This window comes from Protopterus annectens, chromosome 5.part0 (genome assembly GCF_019279795.1).
Source record: "Protopterus annectens isolate FY-2018-M chromosome 5.part0, PAN1.0, whole genome shotgun sequence".
Taxonomy (NCBI): Eukaryota; Metazoa; Chordata; order Ceratodontiformes; family Protopteridae; genus Protopterus; species Protopterus annectens.
This window is the reverse complement of record NC_056735.1, coordinates 988,486,854-988,511,187: the sequence shown is the minus strand read 5'-3', so window position 1 is coordinate 988,511,187 and position 24,334 is coordinate 988,486,854.

Genomic DNA, 24,334 nt, shown 5'->3' with positions numbered 1-24,334 from the left:
ATACAAACTAAACAGTCCAATAATCCCCAAAAGTTCTGGCATGCAATAAACTCCCTACTAAAACCTGGTAAAACCTCCACACCAGCTCCCACCTCCACCTCTACAAAAACAGATAGCGATATAGCCTCCCAATTCAATCACCACTTTATTGAATCCATTAAATCACTATCAACTCAACTATCCAAAAATAGCTACTCATCCATACCAACAACTCCTAAAAACTCACCTCCCTTTACATTCTCTCCTGTCCCAACCTCAACAATAAAAAAATACCTCTTAAAACGTAAACGCACTACTCTTGCAGCAGATGGTATACCTGCTCATTTCCTAAAAATGGCTGCCGACTCTCTATCCTACCCAGTCTCAATCTTAATCAACAGCTCCATACAGGAATCCCACATCCCTCAACTGTGGAAAATCTCTTACATTATTTCCCTTCATAAGGGTGGGAATTCCTATGATTTCTCTAACTATCGCCCTATAGCCATTTGGTCTCCTTTATCAGAGATACTTGAAAAATGCATACACTCTCAGATCATGCATTTCCTAGACTCTAACAATCTCTTCTCCTCTACACAACATAGTTTCCGCCCACATCACAGCACAATTTCAGCCCCTCTCTCTTTCACAAACCTGGTTAACCAACATAGAAATAACTACAAATTTGTATCTGCTATATTCCTGGACCTCTCAAAAGCATTTGACATGGTTTCCCACTCCATTCTAATAGATACTCTTACCTCTCTATCCTTTGCCCCTAACACTTTTGCATGGTTTAAAGACTATCAGACCAACTACAAGCTGTCCAGTGGCAAGGAGTTATATCATCTTTACTCCCAAATATCATTGGTGTACCTCAAGGTTCCATACTTGGTCCACTCCTCTTTTCTATCTTTACCAATAATCTACATACCTCTACCCTACAGGCTTCACTCATACAGTATGCAGATGATTCCACCCTGATCTGCTCTGCCCCAAATCTCACCACCCTACAGCATCTTTCCCAGGAATCTTTTACCTCAATAGAAAGGTGGATCACAGATATTCAACTTATCTTAAATCCCAAAAAAATTTAAAATACTTCTGTTTACCCCAAACAAATCAAAAACCACTCCACTCTCCTTCTCTATCTCCTCCAATAATGGAACTGTCATTTCACCCTCTCTCCACACCAAGCTGCTTGGCATCAAAATAGATAACATCCTACACTTTGACATCCAAATCTCTCAAACTATTAAAAAGGTACACAAAAGAATGGGGTCCCTATATAGACAAAAAGACTTTCTATTATATCAAGCTTGGGTCACCTTAGCTCAAACCCACCTTCATTCCACACTCATGTATGCAGCACCTATTCTCACCTATGATAGAAAATATGATCTGAAGAAACTTGAGTGATGTTATAACAAAATCACCAAGTTTGCAAAAAATTCCCTCTTTAGAACATACCATTGTATACCTCTTAGGCAACTTCAGTGGCTTGAGCTCCCACAGTTATTAACCTACCACCAACTAGTCATACCTTATAACAACCTAAAATATCCTGAAAAAACTCCAGCCCTTAGGGAACTACTGACTAACTACATTCCAATTCGACCACTCCGCTCTGCCAACAAATCACTCCTCTCTATCTCCACAGCCAACAACACAGTAGGTAAAGCTCTATTTTCTCACAGTATAGCAAAAAGTTGGAATAATCTCCCTCCCTTGGTGACTTCTGCACCTAATACCAAACAATTCAAAAACTCCCTTAAGGCTCATCTTATTAGCTCTTGGCTATGTTCATGTGTTACTTAATCCTAGTGTATGCTACCACCATCTCTCTCTTTTCTCCCCAATTATCAGACCCTCGGTAAAAATAGAAGTAACAAATGGTATCCCTTGACATTTGGAAAGGTTGCTGTGATCTCTGTCTGTATATTTTGATGACTAACTTAATGTTCACTTATATATATTGCTGATATGGTCTTTCTCTGCATACTGTTCTATTATGCACAACATATTGCTCAATAACAAAGTCTTTACTTTACATTATGTATTATTATCATTCTCTGTTGTATTAATTAAGTGGAGCTTTTGTCCCCGGGTCTCCGCTGTAAATGGACCTCTTCCAGTCGCACCATTCTGGTTAACACATGTAAAATAAATAAAATAAAATACAAAATAATAAATAAAATAAACAAGAAGAATCAATAGCCTGAGTTATATCCTGAGGCATGACCCATTAATCTACTTATGTCTAAAGAAATTTAAGGAGAAGTAAATACATGCTTGGTTTTCTGTTTCTTTTGACAGGATAAATGGGGTTACCTGTGTAACTAATGGGAGCAGCTGCTTCCCCAGGGATGGGCACAGCATTCTGGAATAACACGGATACCTTCCCTGTTCCCTCTCCCAGGCTTGACAGGAATGGCTCTCTCTTATCCTCTGAGGGGACTTCAAAAGCAGCAGAGGATGTGGCTATTTCCTGGTCCATAGTGGCTGTAGGAGCTATACCAGAGTGTTCAGGGCAAAAGATGAGTAATCAGAGGTACAACAACTGGCCACAGCAGAGTAACCCACTTGTGACTGAAGCAAAGGCTGTTTGCTGTTTCCTGAACTATTTTTTTTTTTTTTTTTTTTTTTTTTTTTTTGTGGCTGGGAGAAGGACTGACTCTGTGGCCCATAATCTGTTCCTTGGTCAAGCCAGAAAAGTCACCTCTTTCCAAAGAAGACAAGCAGCAAATGCAAATAAAATCACCCTTCTACAAGAGTTATTTTTTGACAGAAAAAACACCATAAAAAAGGACTGTTTGCAGTATATGCAGACTGGGTACATATGTTTATAAAATGTGCAGTATATGCAGACTGGGTACATATGTTTATAAAATGTGCAGTATATGCAGACTGGGTACATAAGTTTATAAAATGTGCAGTATATGCAGACTGGGTACATATGTTTATAAAATGTGCAGTATATGCAGACTGGGTACATATGTTTATAAAATGTGCAGTATATGCAGACTGGGTACATATGTTTATAAAATGTGCAGTATATGCAGACTGGGTACATATGTTTATAAAATGTGCAGTATATGCAGACTGGGTACATATGTTTATAAAATGTGCAGTATATGCAGACTGGGTACATATGTTTATAAAATGTGCAGTATATGCAGACTGGGTACATATGTTTATAAAATGTGCAGTATATGCAGACTGGGTACATATGTTTATAAAATGTGCAGTATATGCAGACTGGGTACATATGTTTATAAAATGTAATACTGTAATTCCCTTTTGGTCGGAATTCAAATCCTTTATTAAAGCGTTGTGGTCGGATAAATGTGAAGTCGCTGACTCATTGTTGTTATTTAATGCTCCAATTCCAGTGTATGTTCCAAGTACACAAGTGCACCTCCTCTGGTCCCTCCTTGCAATAGCAAGAAAAAACATTACCTCAAACTGGAAAAGTAAGAAAATTACACCTTTTGTGGAATTTATATCACTGGCCAAAATAGGTTGTAATAGAGAATTAATGATTATAACTTTAAGAACTACAAGAATGACACACAAAAAACTAGCTTGGTTAAAACTTAAAAAAGTGTTAGATAAAATGTGAATGTATTGACAAAGTTACTTTTATTATGGACATTGTATATAGTTAGATTTGTTTATATTGTTTAACATTTTTGTTGCATTTGTATGTATGAAAAATCAATAAAAATATGTGAAAAAAAGAAGTAATACTCAGCAGTGCTATAAGTTTATTCAAAATAACACCTCATACTCATCCCCTGAAGACATAGCCAATGTATTAGCAAATTCAGCACACACTTTAGTCCCTTAGTTCCCCCAAACTTTCTACAGCACATTGCTATGTATAATCTCCTATGAGCAAGTCCAGAGTGCTTCCTACAAAGTCAAGAACACTTTCTATTTGCGCTGGCATAATGTGCCTGGCTGTCTTCTCCGCAGCAGATATTGTCTAACTGGTTCATTATTAAAACTATTTAGTTTCAGTCACGCCACTGAATTCATGCCAGAGGTATGTAAAACTGTTGTAGTTATCACATTGTGCAACAAAGGGCCCATACCATATCTAGGAACTATAGACCCATAAGCCACACCAGCCTTATCTCATCATTATGGAACTTATTAACAAGGACTTAGGCCTGTGGCTAATGTAGTTTGCTGATGAGTGTAAACTAAAAGTTCTTGTAAACTCCCCAGATGACTTCCAAATTTTCTAAGAGGACCAAACATATATACTAACAAGTGCTGCTGTGATCATGGACTCAAGTCAAATGCCACAAAATGCAGCACTGTGTTCTTTGGCAAACCTGTGTTTCTATGCTCCTATTATAAAGGTGACAACCCCTTAAATACTAACGGTAGTCATTAGGAATTTGGCACTTCCATTAAGATTCTTTGAACACCATGTGTCACGCCTGTTAGAAAATCTGAAGAGCAAAAAAAAATAAATAAAAAACCTTTGTAAGTAGAGGAGGGCAGTGCCAAAACATATTAATTTTAATGAGGCTAGCATCCAGTACTGGAGTGCTTCTACTGAGTATTGGAAGCCAATGAATATTTTACAATAGATTGTAATGATGATCTATAGGTTTGCGAGAGGTGAGCATTTGTACCAATATATATAGAGAGCAACTAGAAGTAGGCTATACTGCAACTTGGGAATAAAACTATTTCTTACAAGGACAAGGTGAAGTGGCATTAGCAGGAGTAATAGCGTAACTTTAGTTCGACTCAACACCATAAAATATTCACTGCCAATCATGAGCAGACAGGTGATCCGCTATGGTGACCCCTAACCAGGAAAAGCTGAAAGAAGAAGAAGAATAGCATAACATTAGTTGGACATTAGTTTTATTGACATTCATTTCTGTGATTATTTTAAATGCATTAATCACTGGTGACCACAGATAACGTTAACTGCAGGTATTGTTCAGGGAAGGCTTTAAGGTCACAGATGCTAGACTTATGATCTGTAATTTGACTGGATAAAAAGTACAAGAGTTCAATGAAATACTCAGTGCTCTAGCAGCTTACAGACAACAGGAAATACGTGAAACTGCTGAAGATAGCAGAATGTCAAAACAGGATGTATGAAGATGATGAGAAGATACATGGTCAAGCCAGGTGTGGAAATTAGGTACATGAGGAAAGCTGGTGCTGCAAAGCAGAAGTCTTGGAAGATATCAAAAGGAAAAAAAATACAGCATGAAGAGGATGTAGAAATGACAGGGTAGGAGAAATTACTGGTTGGCTAGTAAAGAGGCTAAGTGAGCAGTCACAATGGCAAAGAACAAGGCATCAGAGAGACCAGTGTCTGGAAAATTATTTAACACAAAGAAGATGTATCAGGTTATAAGGCAATGACTGAAAGATAAAAAAAGATGTCTTTCTTAACAGATTCCAGCAACAATCTGCTAACCAGTCCAGGGGATATTAAGAGTAAATGGAAGGTTTTCAATGAAGAAAAAAGACACTGAAGCCTGCAATGCAAGAAGAAGAATCCACCCTAGAAGAAGTATTAGAGCACCAAGAAAGGTGAAATTAGAGAAAGTGGCAAGCTCAAATAAAGTTAGTGCAGATGTGATGAAGATGTGGAGATAGTTTGGGTGGAATAGATCTTAAGAGTGCTCATTATGATATGAAGACAGAATTATCCCACATGTCCAAAGGTCAGTTGTCAATCTCCTCTCCGGTCCAGCTGGTGAATCTGGGAATCTTGAGGCAATGTTACAACTGCCTCATGTACACAGATGACCTCTCCTCCTCCCAACAAATTCCAACACATGTGAGAGATGCAACCATATAGCCAAAGTGGAGGCTAAGCTCTCTCAACTTAGTACTGGCGTAACCAGTCAGGAGGAGAAGGAAACCACACTCACTACAATTCCAGTCTCACACAGACCTACCATGACAGCAAACCAAACACATAAACACACAAAAACATACTCGGAGGTTCAAAATAAAAATCTGCCTAAGCAGCAGAGACCTCCAAAGCAGACACCCAAGCAACTGCTACCCCAAAACAAAACACATGCAACACATAGCTCACAAAGCCAGTGTGCCGAACAGTCACAGCCCTTAAGGCTAAACAACACACCTGATACACTTGCAAAAGGTGACTCTATCATCAGGCACACTGACGTCCTGCTCACCAGGCTGAATAAGGAGAAGGTCATGGTGAGCTGCCTGTCGGGTGCTAGGATCCACCACATAACACAAGCACTCAGGTCACTCCAAGGCAAGTACAAATATGACTCAGTCATTGTCCATGCTGGTGTGAATGACCTGAGACGTACCTCCCTGGACTACATGAAAAGAGACATAGAGGAGCTCTCTGAGCATGTAGCCCAGGCCGGTATGACCCTGACCTTGAGTAGCATCTTACCCTCACCAAGAATGATGCCACAATATGAAGACAAGATGATCAATTTCAACAATTGGCTTAAGTATTGGTGTCATTCAAAGGGGAACCAATGCCTGTCAGCCTGGGATGACTTGCTCGACAAGCCACGATGCTTCGCTAGGGACGGCTTGCACCTGTCACCCCTGGGCTTTCGGATATTGGCAAAGGCTCTTGCTACCCCCATAGTGCCTTTTTTAGGCAAGGCTCAAAAGACAAACCCACCTCCATAGGTATCACAAGGGATAAGAAACTAAGAGTAATGCCACTCAACGCCAGAAGTCTAAACCTCAAGATGCATGCACTCGAAACTTTCCTTAGCATGGAGAACATCAATATCTGTGTAGTAACAGAAACCAGGTTCAAGGCTCCCGAGAGCACACCAGCACTACCAGGTTATACCTCATACCATGCTTTTCGTCTCCAAAACTTGGACTGAATCACAAAAGGAGGGGGAGTATCAATATTCGTCAAAGATACCCACACCTCCAGATTGGTGGCACAGCACGAAGCATCAGAGTCTATCCATGTGCAACTAACAGTGGGTAAAAGAATCCTTTATAAACAAATTCTATGAACACCTTCAGGAATGCATGGATCTTGCAATCCCAAATAAAACCAAGACCCAATCCTCCAAAGGCAGACGTCCTGTCGGGTGGACCCCAGCCATAAAAAACTATACAATAGAAGGAGGAAGCTACTACATGATAGAGCAAAATCCCAAAAAGGGAAGGCATCTCTGATCAGTATTAGCAAAAAACTACAGGCGCTCATAGCTTTGAGAGAAAAATTGCAGAGGACACTAAGGATAATCACAAGGCTTTCTTTACTTATGTTAGGAACCTGAGTGAGAATTCCCAGATATGCTCAGAATTAGTCCAAAATGACAAAAAATACACCAAACCCACAGACATTGCCAACATCCTAGCTGACAGGTTCAGTGCAAACTCCCCCCCCTCCCCACCAATAGGGCAAATATCTATCCCAGCAGAGTGCTGCCCCCCTGACATCTCAGATGCTCAGGTAAGAGCCGCCCTCTTCAAAGCATAAAACACAGCATCAATGGGACCAGACGGTGTCCCGGGGTGCATCCTACATGAACTCCAAGAAGAGCTAAACCCAAACATAAAACTACTGTTCAATCTCAGCCTTACTACAGGATATGTACCCAAAGAGTGGCGTACAGCAACAGTGGTCCCTCTCTACAAAGGTGGTGCCTCAATGGATCCTGGAAACTATCGCCCCATAAGCCTGACTAGCTTGGTCTGCAAAGCTATGGAAAGGATCATCATGGACTTCATAAATAAAGATATTGGGGACCTACAGACACTGGATCCTACCCAGTTCAGCTTTGTTAAGGGCAGATCCTGCCTCTTAAACCTGTTTGATTTCTTTGAAACAGTCACCAAGGCCATTGACGAGGGGAAGATGGTCCACACAGCCTACCTGGACCTCGCAAAAGCCTTCAATACAATACCCCACTCGGGCATTATAGATAAGCTCACCAGCTTAAATATAAACCCCTATGTCACTAGATGGGTTGCAAACTGGCTCAAGGACAGAACCCACATGGTTAGAATTGCTGGAGCCATGTCAGACTCCAAACCAGTTACAAGTGGCGTCCCACAAGGCTCAGTCCTGGGACCTCTCTTGTTCGGTATATATTTCTCGGAGGTACAGGCCAACACGAAAGGACTGTGGCTGATCAAGTTCGCAGATGACTGCAAACTGGGTGCCATAATCGACTCTCCAGCCGACACAAGCATCCTCCAAAAGGGCCTCATAGAAACAGACAACTGGTGCCAGAGCCATGGCCTCAAGTTAAACGCCAAAAAGTGTATAGTCATCCCCTTTGGCAAAAACAAAGTGCCCACAAATTACCACATAGGTGGTAATCCATTAAGTACAGAAGAAGTAATTAGGGACCTGGGGACCCAAGTTGACAGCAATCTCTCATTTGACAACCACGTGGCCAAAGTGGTTAGAAGAACATTTTATATAGCCCACCTAATCATGAAGGGATTCACATCTAGATCATCAGGCCCATAATTGAGTACAATGCCCCTTTTGGGATGTACCTTACCAGACACCTGCAGCAACTGGAAAGACCCCAAAAGTACCTCACCAAGAGGATCAAAGGGCTCAAACAGATGCCATATGCTGCCCGGTTAAAGAAACTCCAGCTCAACTCAGTGGCATACCACCTGCTCAGAGGCGATCTGTGCCTGATGTATAAAGCCATGTCCAACCCGGAATTAATGGACATGCTGCACCTCAGAAAATCCAAATCCCATCAAGCTACTCGCTCGAGAGACTTGAACCTCAGCACTGAAATAAATAGTACATGCTTGAGGGACAGATTCATAACCCAGAGGCTCCCTTCACTCTGGAATAAAATCTCAGTCCAGGTTAGGCAGAGTCCCTCATTGACTCTCTTCAAGAGGAATCTTGATGAGTGGATGGGAGATCGTAGGTTTACCCCGGGTATCACTTCTGTGTCACTGTTAGACAGAAGCACAGTATACTAACCTCGAAAAAGGGCATAGCAAAATTAATTTAAAATGGGTGGCAAAAGCCAAACACACTCTGGTTAGGCTTATAAATGCCCTAGGGCAGATAGCCTAGTATGACCCTATGAACCTATGAACCCATAATTTGAGGATAAGCATTCTTGTGCAATTACTCAAACACAAAGGGGATATTCACAGCTACAGGCAGTACTGAGATAGCAAAATCTGTCGCACTTCACTAAAGTGCTGGAAATGCTTATTGATAATTGAATATACAAAGTAAGAAAGTCAGATGGGGAATGAACATTTCAGATTTAGACTAGGATGCTGTACAACTGACTTGATGTTTGCAGTGAGAAAGTTAGTGGCATACCTCTCAACTGTCCAGATTTTCATAGAATGTCCAGATTTTTTCCTCATAGTTTTGGTCTGTGCCTCATAAAATCTGTTGTTTTCTGCCAATTTACTGGGATGATCTCAGGACTGAAGTCATTAAATAATTGCATATGTTTGAGTTTCAAATGTCAAATCTTTCTGAAAATGTATATTAACATAAACCCTTTTATTCTAACACATTTCTACTTTAAAAGAGCATCATTTAAAATCTGTCCCTATTTTTGGGCCATTGTTCCCCCCATTTTGGCTGGCATTGTCCAGATTTCTTGCACTAAGAGGTTGAGAGCTATCGTTAGTGGAGAAGTGGGAGGTTGTAGAGGGAATATGTATATGTCACGTAAATGTAAGTGAGTATAGTCAGTAAAGGGAGAGTTAAAAGTTAGAAGGGGGCATTGCCAGTGATTTGGCTGACTTGTTTCCAGAATTTTGCTAGAAGTAAAATCCCCTCCCCCATTTCCATTACATGACCTGAAATCTGTAATTAAACCTAAAGTAAGGACCATGGCTATCTTACCTGGCATCCTGTACAGTTTCCTAAACTGACACCACCTCATCTCAAAGTTGAGCAGCAAAAAAATGGTCTTTCATTTGCAAATGCAGTATGGCATTCATCTAAAGCAATGATGGCATTGCATTTCTGCATCACACATAATCAACACCTACTAACTGCAGTCCCTAACAGCTTCTACCTTGGGCAGCTACTCCCTCTACCCTGTCTTACAGCTCTGCTGATGTAACTGGATGGGTAGAACTCCTCTTCATATCATCATTCAATGCAGCACATGGTGTGGGTTTCTTCTGAAATCACCCAATGGTACTAAGGTATTCTACTTGATGCTAATGAAGTTAATATGTCTAATCTTTAAGCATTTTTAAGAGTTTGAAAGCAGCTGGTTGTGTTATGGAGAATTTTAAGATCTTGGTTTTACTGAATGCCCCCTTATAATACTACTGCAAAGACAGAGAAAAATAGCCTTGCTAGTAATTTTCTAATAAATTTCTGACTGCTGCTTCAGTCTTTAGCTAGGAGCATGTGTACACAGATCACTCTGAAAAACAGGATATACTTTCAATATGCTACTTAAATGAAGAGGAGATAATATGTGATAGCTGGGTTTGAGTGGGTATTACAGTGAAATGATTTGCTTTCCCAAGGTCGGACGAGCAGAGAATCTGTTATGTGCAGACTGACAAAAAGAAGCTGAGGTAGGCTGTTCAATAATAATTAGAGTGGCACAGTGTGTGAGTTTAGTGCTGAGCTTTTGAAGTAGGAGATTAGTAGGAATTTCAGAGGAGGGGGTTAAATAAGGTTATCAGCTAGGAATCAGGGGTTGCTATTGCAGTGGAGGCTGTATGTTACTAATAGTAGCACAGGTAAATGCTGCTCAGGAAAGTTATTTCTAAATAGATAGTCTGGTAGCTGACAAGATTGTTAAAGTTCAGGAAGTTAGTGATGGTGCCAGTAAGACTTCAGTTGCAAAAATTTTGAGTAGATTAAAAATAAATTATAATAGCAATGAATCATTTGATTTCAGGTATTGTTGATGGAAGCTGCACTTGCAGTATTAATATGCCTTTAATTGAATAAGTCAGAATAAAATGTACTTATTAAGAAGAAATTGGAAGGAAATGTAATCTCTCTCTCTATATATACATATGTATGGTTTACTATTGAGATTGCGAAACTGCATCGGTCGACCGGTCACAATGTCGACCTGAAATGTTGAATATGTACTGTCAAAAAAGCAGTCAAGTTGAAAATTAATACATTGACACCCGTAGTTCAATGTATTTGACAGAGGAGGAGGTGACAGCAGTCACCCATGCTATGCACTTTAACGTGCCATTACTTTCTACAGTCAATGGTACATTTCTTTCCTATTTTGCATGGGGGCAAGCTGCACCCCACCACACCCCCTGCAAATTAAATATACCAACTCCAAGATTGCAGTACAGTGAGGAAGTGGGTAAATTCCCTCTTCCTCACTGAACCGCGGTCTTCACTCAGAATGCTGAACTCAGATAATTGAGCTACATTTCTCGTTCGCTGTAATGAACTCAATGTTTTCTGGTTCGGCATTCTGCCCATTAGAAAAGTGCCTTTCGAATACATGACGTTCGACTGCAGGCACTTTGCAGTTTCAATAGTAAACCATATATACTGTCTCTCTCTTTCACTATACATACATATATATATATATATATATATATATATATATATATATATATATATATATATATATAGATATATATATAGATAGATATAGATAGATAGATATAGATATATAAATACACACGCGCACACACACACACACACACACACACACACACACACACACACACACACACACACACACACTCACACACATATATTTAGATGAAACATTGAAACATGAGAAAAAGCAGGAGTGGATGTTCAGTACCTTACAAGGAAGAAGGTGTTCTTACCTCCACTTAGTGGACTGCAGTAGGCATTAATCACTTTAGATAAAACAAGAAGTGGGTTTCAGAGAGGAGAAAGTTAAGATAACCTTACTAACATCAAAACATAGGCTTGTTATTAGTCCGTAGAGATAGAAGTTACTCCTGCTGCTGTAAGAGCTATAACAAGGAGAGTGTACTGCTGCTACTAGAGAGAGAGAGAGAGAGAGAGAGATAAGAAAAAGCTGCTCCTGCTCTCACCAGGAGACTGACAGTTATAGTAAAAGAAAGATATTAGCTGCTGCCACCTGTAGATAGGATGTGGAATTAACATAGTCATTACTTGGGAGGGATTAGCTGCCTTGTATTGCCATCAATAGCTGGAGATAGAGTAAAAGTGGATGTTACAAAATACAGAGGATAGCTGTTCTTAACATCACAAGGAGTTACAGTAATACCAGAAAGGATATGTTCTAGTTTTTTCTGCCAAACTGATCTGGTATATGAAATAAAATCATTATTACTACATAAAGATTACTACAGTGGAAGTGATATTATCCTTGACGTTTCCAAGGGTTTGGTAGGTTAATTGCTCCTTCTGTTACCAAGAGCTATGATGTAGTGAAAAGTTAGTTATTTGTAATTCTAGCTACTTTTGCTTACACAAACAGCATAAATGTAGAGATGAGTATGTTAGAGTCGAAGGCAGTTTCAACCTCTGTCAGCAGTGCTAGAATAGACTACAAGCTGCTATAAAAGGCAGTTTAATAGAATGAAGCATGGTATTACATAACGTGCATTGAAGTCACTCCAGCTGCTTTTCAGAGTTAGACTGATGTAGTAACAAGGCTAAAGCAGCTTTTTAGTTTCATACTTGGCTAGCTAGCACTGTAGGCCATTTTAAGCTTAGCTAATTTCCCTTTCAATGGTGAAAATCAAACCTTGTACCTTGCATCTGTGATGTGAACACCATAACCATTATACCAACCCTCACCACCTCATACTAACTCCCACCATGTTAGCTCTTTTAGTTAAGACTACTACTGTAGGGGACTAATTGAGAATTAAACTATTACTGAATTGAAATGGGCATGTCAATAAAGATTAGTAATAACACAGACTGGGTTGTGAGTAGACTAGATAAATGCAAAGGAAGTGATAGCCTTTATTTGGGAAGTTAAGGTATCATAGATTTAAAGTATTCCCAAAATTAGAACAATAATGCTTATCTTCATAGTTAATCTAACTGCCACAGTGCATGTGACCAGACTGGATTACCCCTACATATGGATTACAAGGTAAAAGGGATCTGCAAATGAAGAGGAGGAACCTTGTTGTTATGAAGAATATATTGAAATGAGTTTGACCTCTAGGTATACTTTTATATTGCTATGATGAGAGTGCTTCCCTGGAAGATGTTATTGTGAGGAGTTTGTGAGGGTGCACCAATGTAGAAAAGTTCAAGGAGAAGGTGAGCTGAGTTTTTCTTTTTTTTGGTCGCATATTTTAAAGTACTGGAGTGCATGTGGATAGACAAGGTAAAACGTTAGTGACTCTTGATTCTACTTCCATCAGTGACGTTGATCAGATTGGCTAAAGGAAATAGATTTAATTTTATAACTGGAGATTAAGTTGCTGCAGTTCAAATGCAGAATATGGGAGACAATGATTAATTTGTTGAGTACTGCTGACCACGAACTGCTGATCTTAAGATGGAAATAGGAGTTCCTAGAGACATTTGGGCAAGGCATAGCACACTTACGTTTATAGCAGGTCATATCATTTGGCATATGAAATGAAGGGGAAATAATGGATGTTCATTGTGTTTCACTGTTGCAGTCATTACACTTGGGTTATCCTGCTGGCAGGCTACCCGCAGTCAGCCTGAATTCCAAAGTCTAGGTCCATCGTTGGTTACTGTTGCCTCTTCCCTGACGTCAGTGCGCCAGGGGTATAAAAGATGCAGCCAACACCATTTTCTTCAGTCTTTCTTGCCGTGCGGTGCCCGAAGCAAAAGCAGTTCGCAAGTGCCGGTCGGCCAACTCCTGAGATTTTCCAAAAATGAATTTCAAATCCGAAAAGTCTTCATTAAAGCTAAGTACCCCGTTGGGGAAACATTTTTCTTCCTCCTCTGCCTCTCCTCCCCAAGGTACTCCTAAATGTCAGACAAGAGAAGCCAAAAATGATTCTGATTGCTCCAGACTGGCCCCGCCAGCACTGGTACCCAATCCTAAAGAGCTTGTCTCAAGGCCCAGCCTGGACATTGCCTCTAATTCCTTATTTACTGACCCAACAAAACAATCAGATCCTGCACAGCCAACTCAGAACCCTAAATCTGGCAGCATGGCAGATAATGTAGCCATTCAGAACACACCTCTCTCTAAAGCAGTGATGGATGTTATTTTGGAGGCCAGGAGGCCTAGTACCAGAAAATCTTATGTAGAAAAATAGAAAAGATTCTGTGCTTGGAACCAAGCACAAGGAATTGACATGTTTGTACCAAATATTCCTCAGATTTTTTAAGAATATCGTTGACTCCCAAAGTATCCTCCAGCAAAGAACTCAGAAAACTCATCCTACACATGAGTTTAAATTTAGAGTGTTGCAAATAGTGAAAATTAGTAACAGACTAGGTGACAATGCTAACCATTTATTGGAAATCGAATTAAGTTGGATTTTTAAATCAGGAGCACATAAAGAACCAGGAATAAATAACTATGTGTCCCTGAAACCCATACTTGAAAAGAGAAAATAAGCTCTCTAAATAAACTCAGCTTTCAGTGTTAACACTACATGGGAAGTAGTTGATATGACAAGAAAGAAAGGTAGTGCCGTAGATAGCTATATTAACATAAGATGGTAATTCATTAACATAAAAATAAGATATGCTAGATTTATTTTTAAGCAGAGGAAGGAAAATTGGTATTAAATAGACCATTGATTACATAATGACATGACAGCATTCATTGATTGCATTTTATTTCTTCACAGCACATTTATTATTTTTAACAACATATTTTTTAATAATATTTTTCAATATACAATATATATTATGTTTCAATAATATATTTTTCATTTTGGTTCATACACTTCATGCACTTTTGTTATACATGAATCCAATATTACTTGAATACAAACAGAATTTAATATATTTTGATTATTTTTGAACTGATTTCTTATATATGTATAGCATATTATGTATTCCATATATTGCTTATTGTAATAAGACTTAGCCTGATGGAATGGTATTTATTTATTTTATTTATTATTAATTATGGTATATAATTATTTGAGTTACATTCATGAGATAGCCATGATGAAGTACAAACAGCCTCATGCTTATGTCTAACAACATAAATAAGCATAATTATATTAAATATTGAATGTTAATAATTGATTGCACATATTCATATAATGATAATTCTTTAGAATAAAAAGCTCCATTTTCATTGTTAAGAACTCATGATATAGTATGGCTTCCATTACATTTAATCTAGACAGCTAAAGAAAAAATGTTGGATCTAAATAGATAATTGTACATGAGTATATTATTTTTAAAAAAATAAATAAAAAAAAAAAAATAAATAAATAAAAAAAATCAAAATAACTAAAGGGCTAAGCACTTATGTATATATTTTTTATGCTATTTTTTATGTTATTAAAAGTTTTTTATGTTATCACAAGGATTTAACATTACATTCCCTATAAGACGGGTAATATATATTCATATATTTTTATATATTCTTTAGATATTTCATACATATTTTTTATGTTTTATATTTTTATATATCTATAAACAGCTGAGAAAGGTTATGTCGAGTGACAGCACACATAAGGCATCTATAGGTAGTGAGGCCTTCACGTTGACTTTGTTACGGAAGGCAAGTTAATCGTTTAATGTGGCAGAAATAGTAAAGACTGTTGCTTTAAATGTACAACTATTAAAGTGACGCCTTTGATGTTGATGTTATGCAACAAAACACAAAGCACGATTATGTCTATGGTTATTGAATGAATTTCAAGACTAATGAAGATTGTATATAGAAGTGAATTACTTTTATTCTTGTTAAATGACATTCTGCATAATGCATTTTTATATAATGGAGAGTTTTAGGTCAACTGTTTGTTATGCAGTGAAAGTCGATCTTTCAAAGAAATTTAAAAGTACTGTGGTTTTGAATGCATAATTATTATAACGAAGTTATAATATACATGATATGTAAGAAAATAGAAAATAAGACTATGGTCATTTATTGAATTCTAGACTAAAAATATTTTTTGTGGCAAACCAGATAACTGTGATAGGAGAAAAGTCATATAACAATGGTTGATTCATACTAGTGCATTGTATGCTTGACTTGGACAGCGCAAGAGGCTCCTTGGGATTTGCTTGGCTGATGTCAGCTGAAAATATTTTGGTTTTAATTAAGTAATTAGCTTTTTTGAGCTAATAGTTTTATTGATTAATTTTATTGGATGGTTCTCTATATATAAGAAGTACCTATATTTAGTAAAATTGATCTGATGAAGCGTGCACAGCGCACGCAAAAGCGCTTATCCTTGTATCTGGTTTTATTGGAATAAAAAGAAGATTTTATGGAATCATTCTCGTGGTGTATCCTTGCAGTTTTTCCTTGATATTCCTCAGATTTTACAATACCTAACTGAGATGCTGGACAAAGGCCTATCCTTTTCATCAATTAAAATCCATGCCTCTGCCATTTCAGCTCATTACAATACGGAACCACCAATTTTTTCACATCCATTGCTAAGACAGTACCTCAGAGGGGCCAAAAACATAAGACCTCCAAGGAGAGCACCAATACCTGCATAGGACCTCAATTATGTCTAGGAAAAACTCACACTGCCGCCTTTTGAGCCAGCCAATACAGCTGAAATAAAGTTCTTATCTTAGAAAACAGCTCTGCTGCTAGCAATAACCTCTGCAAGATGAGTCTCAGAGTTACAGGCACTCATGGCTGTGGAACCTTTTATCATTTTCCATCCAGACAGGGTTTCTCTGAGGACGAACCCGACATTTATGCCTAAGGTAATGTCCAGTGTGGCCCTTAACCAAACCATTCATTTGCCTACCTTTTATCCAAACCCACAGAATAAGGGTGAGAGACTCCTGCATTCTTTGGACATACACAGACAGGTACGCTTCTACTTAGACAGAACTAAAGCTTTCAGAAAGACTGAGCAACTCTTAGTAGCATATGCTGCAGGATCACAAGGAAAGGCTATCTCAAAGCAGACTATTTTGAAATGGATAGGCCACTGCATTCATTTCTGCTATTCACAACATGGCAAATCAGTGCCTAAGGGCATTAGGCCACACTCAACCAGAGCAGCAGCCACTTCAGCAGCCTTCCTCAGAGGAGTACCAACCAAAGACATTTTAGAGGCTGCAACTTGGAGTTCGGTGCACACTTTTACCAAGCACTACCACTTACCTCTCTACTCTAAATCCAGAGCAGGCTTTGCCACTGCAGTTCTGCAGGGCCTTATAGCCTCTCCTAATCCTATTTAGACCCAGCCACCCAACCTCAGCTTTGGGATTCAACCCAAGTGTAATGACTGCAACAGTGAAACATGATGAACATAGTACAGTTGTGTACCAACCATAAATGTTTTTTTTTTTTTTTTATTATTATTATTATTTTTTAAATAAAAAAAAAAACATAAATGTAGATGTTTGAGTGTATTCACTGTTGCAGTCCAGGTTACCCACCCACCATCCCCCTTTTATTTGCTGGAACTTATCTGTACTTCTCTATCCTATACAACCTATGTGATGTATTTGCTTGTAGATGAAGGAAATGTTTATTTTTGCGCATGCATACTTATTGGCATAATTTTCAGCCTACCAATTTGGGGGCACCTGACATCTGGGGCAAGAAAAACTGAAGAAAATGGCGTTGGTTGCATCTTTTATACCCCTGGTGAAATGATGTCAGGGAAGAGGTGACAGCAACCAACACCGGACCTAAACTTTGGAATTCAGGCCGACTGCGGTTAGCCTGCCAGCAGGATAACCGAAGTGTAATGACTGCAACAGTGAATACACCTGAACATCTACATTTATGGTAGGTACACAACTGTACTTTTCAGTTGCACATGTTTTGGATACCTTACATAAATGTAAGATGCCACTTTCTTCACAAGCCTGTAATTGTTATATCTTTAAGCTACCAAGAAATACATAGATGTAATTAATTCACAATGTAATATGGATTGAGAAGGGGATGAACTTCAAATATTATATTCATATGCTTGATAAGGTTATGATAGATGGTTTCAGTAGCTTGGCAGTAAAAGTTTGCTTGCCTGTGACTAAAAATCTTGCAAAGTATACTTTGTTGCTGTTTTCATAATAGGTTACATGCATCACATTCAATTTAAATTGAGTAATCATATGATACATAATGCTTATTTATCATGATAGAAGAGTGAAGGTTTACTGTAATAATGAATTATTTATTTTTTGTGGCAGTTAAACTGTATATAAATAATGGGGTGAGTCAAATATTTTTTATGAAAAGGCTGTTATGCATTGTTGTTATCAGTTTGTAACAGTACATACATAGCCCTGCCTGGATGCTGGAAAGTGAAAGCATGTACACTTAGAGTACAAGCCATGCATTAACAGGGCTAAGCATACATTGGGATGTAGTTATTCAGAGACTTGTAGTAGTATGAACTGCAGACAGTGGCAGATTGAATTCATAAGTCAGCTGTATAGATGATTTATCATATATGAAAGACTTTAATGGAAGTTCTCAAACATGGGTACATTTGTGGGTAAAATGGATTGTTTGTTATGGATTGCAAATGTGGACAAAGTTAAACTTTATAGAGGAGGGAAACTTGGTCTTAACCTGCTTATCAAAATGTTTTAGTTTTACAGTTTGTATGATATATTTGCAGTAGGAGTACTTACAAAAAGTAAGATGCCATGATCATGATACTGGATTTGTGAAACTATTAACTAGTTAATTCCTATAGCTCCATTTTGACATGCTAAGTAAAGAGCAACACATTTTGTACTATACTAATCAAGGGAAGTTCACTAAGGAAAACATATTGCTTGATTTTGTTGGTCTTATTTTTTTTTTACTTCTGAGGAGTCTGAAGTTCATAATGAGAATATAATATTTACAGTGCAGGGAATATGTGCTGTCAGTCTGTATTGAGGAGAGTGTGGGGAAAGCAACAGGTAACAAGGATTTTTTTTTTTTAATTTTAAGTACAAATGGACTCCACATATACATGACTTTTACTGCAGGAAAAAAGATGAAACAAAAGAAGACTTATTTTTAAAAGACAGCAGGTTGAGTCAGAAAGTAAAAGAACATCTGATGCACATTAGAATATTAAACAGAAGGAACAAAACTGTAACAGATAAAAAGGATGCTGAGATTCTACAGTTATATGAGGCATGAAGTAGAAATAGTTATGCCATGCAAGCAATACAAAGTAAGTCAATGTAGCATTACTTCACAATATGGAAAATCAGAGGCCAGGGTAGGTGAAGTAGAAAAAAGACATATAGTAGCATAAAGCAAATAAGCAACTGGTTAAATATTTAGTGGCTACATAATTATAGTTATAACCACAAATAGTCAAATCAGTTCTGCCTGGTGCTTAGCAGAGAGAAATAGAGCCCTGACTGCAAGTCAGTTGACCAGAGTTCAAATAGTGGACCTGGCATTACAGATGCCAGGCAGTAATGTGGGGGTAATGAAGGGGCATGACGATCCCATATCTCTGAGGAAGATGGAAGGGATTGTGTGAACTCAGGAATACACCAAGCAGTGTTATCTCCATGGTGAAAACTAGAGAGATCCCTATTTAGTATCAAGGAGAGGGTCAGAGCTGCTTGGAAGGAGTGCCCTGTGAGGGGCATCATCTGCTATCAGACCACTGCATACCCCTTTCAGTGTCTCACAAGGTGCATGCCAAAAAGGCAGGAGAGAAAACAAGAAAACCCTAAGGCAGCATCTTATGGCTGCCTGAAAATTGCACACTCCCATTTGAACTTTGAACTGGTGATAAACAATGAATGTGACAGTTAGCTTGGGGACAGATGATCAACAAATACCTCAGGCAAAGAGTACAAACAAATTTAATAATAAAACTGCTATAATGGTATACAAGAATGTTTAGGTTTTATATGGTTTAGCACTTTTATCTAGCAAGGAGACTTCTTCAGAACAAATGACAGTTGAAAGCAACTTCATGTAATGGTTTCCACATAATAAATTTTAAAATGAATTCACTTTTTAAATAATTATAACTAATATAAAGTGTTTAAAAACAGTGATTAGTTGAGATAGATAAAAACATTGATTAAATAATGACTAATAAAAACAATATTTTATTACAGTCTATTCCCTATGATGAGACTTTAACTGCAACACACTATTAATAGAAATAATGCTATTCAAACCAGGTACATTTGAGATATTTTGTCTCAACTGGAAATCCATCTAATGAGTTAAGAGAATGGCTTAATAAACACCTGTTTAGATGTTAAAATAACATCACCTATTTGAAAAAAAATCTAAAATAGTCATATACAAAGCCATGTCTAAAAGCATTTTCTCTTTCTGTTTTGTCTTTAGTATGAACCTATACAAGTGCTCATAGATACCCTGCTTTAACAAACTAAAATGCTTTGCATGTTTCACAAGGTAGACCACACTACTGGATAAACAAGAGTAAAGTCTGTTGACTCCTATGGACCTTTAAAAGCATGCTACTATGGTCAAAGATCCTGCTTGAATAAATCTACAATAATAGCAGAAACTGCATGGATAAGTGCCTATGGATTTTTCAGATGACTTATCTGAATGTATTTCATTTTGTAAAAGCACTTCAAAGTTTTTTTTTTTGTCTTTAATGAACAAATTCTGCATTTTTACCAACTACTTTAACCAAATTATTATGGCTTGTCAAGATGTTCCAATTTCTTCCAGAAACATATTCAATACATCTTACATTAATACTCTAACTGACTGAATAGTGGTTTACCACAATTTTGTTTTTGTGTTGTCCTTGCTTCCTGTGACATTCATCACTAAACTACTTCATGTTTCTCTACTTCTGGTGAAGTCCACTTGATGCGGATGAAAGCAATAAATACAAGTAATTTTTTATTAAAGGAGTGTGTTTCTTAGTACCTGATCGCCTTGGGGATTTATTGTTCATTTGTGCTTGAAGCAGCATATTTGGTGCTTTTGTTTTATTTGTGTTTCCCTCCTTCATTAAACGTATGTTCTGTACCTGTTTTACCATAACCTCTTTACTGAAATAACTTGACCTAAAAACAGCAAATTGTAAACTCAGAGTCTTCAGTCATCATTCATAATGTTCTAAAAGTTTGATTTCTAATGATCCTTCTTTTTACTGCCCAAGATAAGCACAAGTGGTTGTTTTTCTCTTTTAAGACATGTTAATTCACTGTCCTGTGATATTATTACACTTTCAGTGAATGTCTCTTTAGACACCCTCAGCCTTTCCAGTATTACCTTTTCTTTTCCAACCCTCTTCATTTATTTTTAAACTTTGAACTCCATGGCGAATAAATATTATTAGCACTGCCATCATAATCAGTAACCACATCTTCACTATGTGTGCTCAGATTATCACTAGCAATGTTTAAATCTTGACACATTTCCCATTAACTCATTACAGCCTAATGTGTGCTTCCAGGCATTTCTGCAGTTATCTCCTACTGACACCTCTAGGTGTCAAATATTTCTTGTTCATATTTGCATTAACAATTCCAAAAACATGCCTCACACAAGGTATCAGAAGATTTCATCTGAAAGCATACATGATGGCAAGCACAATTGTAGTGATATTTGATCTCTGTCTAATACATAGGATTATAGAATCATAGGAGGTTACTAAGCTAATGGCCTTGGGGCCCTTCCAAGCCTAGCTAAGAGTTTATCCCCAAAAAGAAACCTCAGTCAGTACCTGTCACCCCTGTCAATGAGAGACACAGGTGGAACCCCTGGGACAAATTTGTGGTTTCCCATCCACTCATCAAGGTTGTGCTTGAAGAGGGTCAGTGAGTTGTTCTATTTGACGTGTATGGGAAAAATATGAGAACAATCTGAGCATTCTTTGAAAATCTGGACTGTTGAGAGATATGTGAATAGTCAAAACTAATGGTTGCAGATACAGAAAGGGTTTCTTTCTGAAAAATGAAGGAATTTATTATGATGGCAGGAAAGCAACCGCAAGAAAACATACAACAACAAGAGCAGACATAGACGTAGGAAAACTGATTGTATGAGGAAAAAGTGAGTGAGAGGAAATCATAGCTTATTTTGTTTTATATTCATTCTCTGTTTAAACAAGATTTATATTTATGAAAGAAATGAATGCCCTTCATTATCTTGTCACCAAGATCGTAAGCAGGAAAAAGGGGCATAACGCATATAGTGACATTGGGTATTTAAACTAGGCACAATGAAGACTCCCATCAGATCAGCAAAGAGGCAGTTAATCATTGAGAACTCCAGAGAACATACTGCCTTTCCAGTTACCAAGAAGGCTGTGTGGGTTTGTTAATTTGGCCATGTCCTATATTGCAATACAGTGAGGAATATATCTTGTACAGTTTCAGGCCATTGCTTTGCCTAGACTGCCTAGTTATGAAGTTGATGGCTTTGGTTAAGATTTTTTGATTTATTGAAATCGGATCAGTTCAGTGCTTGTTTTTCTGCTTTGCAAGGGAATGGTCCAAATTTTAATTACATGGATGCATATTATATTGCTTCTTGGGATGTTTGGTTGGTTGCCTCACTGGGTATTAATGAATGCATCTATGCATTCTTTCTGTACGTCTCAGATTGTTCATTTGATTATACTGTGAGATCATGGTTCTGGCAGCTTTTAGATTGCTGACTGGGGAGTATTGACTTGGTCTGATGGTTTCCTGGGCTGCTATTGTCTTTCTTCAGGCTACTGTCTTGGGCCCTACCAGGCTTATTTAATTTACTTGTTCTTTGAGCACTGACAAACTCATTTCTTGTTAGCATTTAGTACCACTTGACTGCTCACAGGTTTACAGGTATTGGTTTCATGTCTAGACAATCTGTAGCAGGTCAAAACTCTGTTTTGTACATCTGAGTTTCATGTTCCTTGAAATGTATGTTAATTCAAAACCTGTTTTTAATTAATTTTCTAAGCTTGTAAGAATGATATTTAGAATCTGTACTGGATTTTCAAGATTTGCTCCACTGCTCTGCTTGGTTTGCCCGTAAGTTTTGTGCTATTGGGTTGAGAGATACATTTCTTGGTTGCTTTCATTATCAGTGATTCACTTTCCATCACCAGCCCTCTTACTGCTATGCTTTACAGATTATCTACTTAATTTCTTCTGCTTCCTTTTCCATGATGGTTTTCAGCCAGTATATTTTCTGCACATATACCCCAGAGATGTGTAGAACAAGGATATACTGGGACAGTACGCTGACCCTATCCATGAGGGAAAAGGGTGCAAAACTGGGAGTAAATTTGCAGTTATACATCCATTTGACCAAATTACATTTGAGTATTATAAGATAAGTGCTTTGCTTTATATGGAAGGGAAGCTGGTTACATAAAAGCAGAATTCTGTGAGATATATACCTATCACCCCAGCATGTCTTTTTAAATCACAGAAGAGATTAAAATCTCTTGACCCCATGTTTATGCCACTACTGGACTTGTAAATTTGTAATAGATATGACAGGATATGGCCTATTGAGAATCTATGCATAAAGTGTAGGTCATATTTATAATACTGAGGAAGGACAAGGTTTTCTGAGATGATCAGAGTAGTTTTCATGACTTAGTCCCTTAATTTTCTTAGTGAGAAAGTGTTGTGGTCATTCCACTTGAGAGAAGTGTTGGACAAGTGCAAACCAAAATGGGCCTTGTATTAGATGATCAGCCTAATGAAAGCCAAGTACAGTGGAATAGTTAAGTCCCTGGACCTGGATGTCATAACTTTAGATACAAGCTGTGCCATGAAAAAGGACATCCTTACAATAGCAGATATGTGGTGATCAAAGGACAAGTTGTCGTCATCATAGATTCACAAAACTCTAGTTATGTGATACATTTTCACAGGGTGTGTTGTCAATGTGACAGTTACAAGGTAATTCGTGCTTGCCAAAATATATGCTTTTACATTTCTTTCATGCAGTCTTACTTTATGGTTTTGACACCAGCTATTTGTTTCAGTTGCAATACCAGAAGGAACTGCTGTCTTATTGTTTAATAAGAAAGGAAAAAAGGCAAGGAAGCAAGCAGATTTGATGCATACTTTTAAATATAAAAGCTATAAAATGAGTGATACTTTCTCTGTCTGACATAAAATCCTGCACTTAATGCAAAATTAACATAAATAAATGTTCCATATGCTCATGTGCAGTATACATATAAATGGATATAACTATTAATCTGGAATATGAGCTAAATTAGGTCATATTAAGGCTTTAATATTGTTTTATTTCCTTAACGAAGAGCTAAATATTGCATTGTTTTAGATATACTGCCCACTTAAACTTGGAAAATGTTCTGGCTCCTG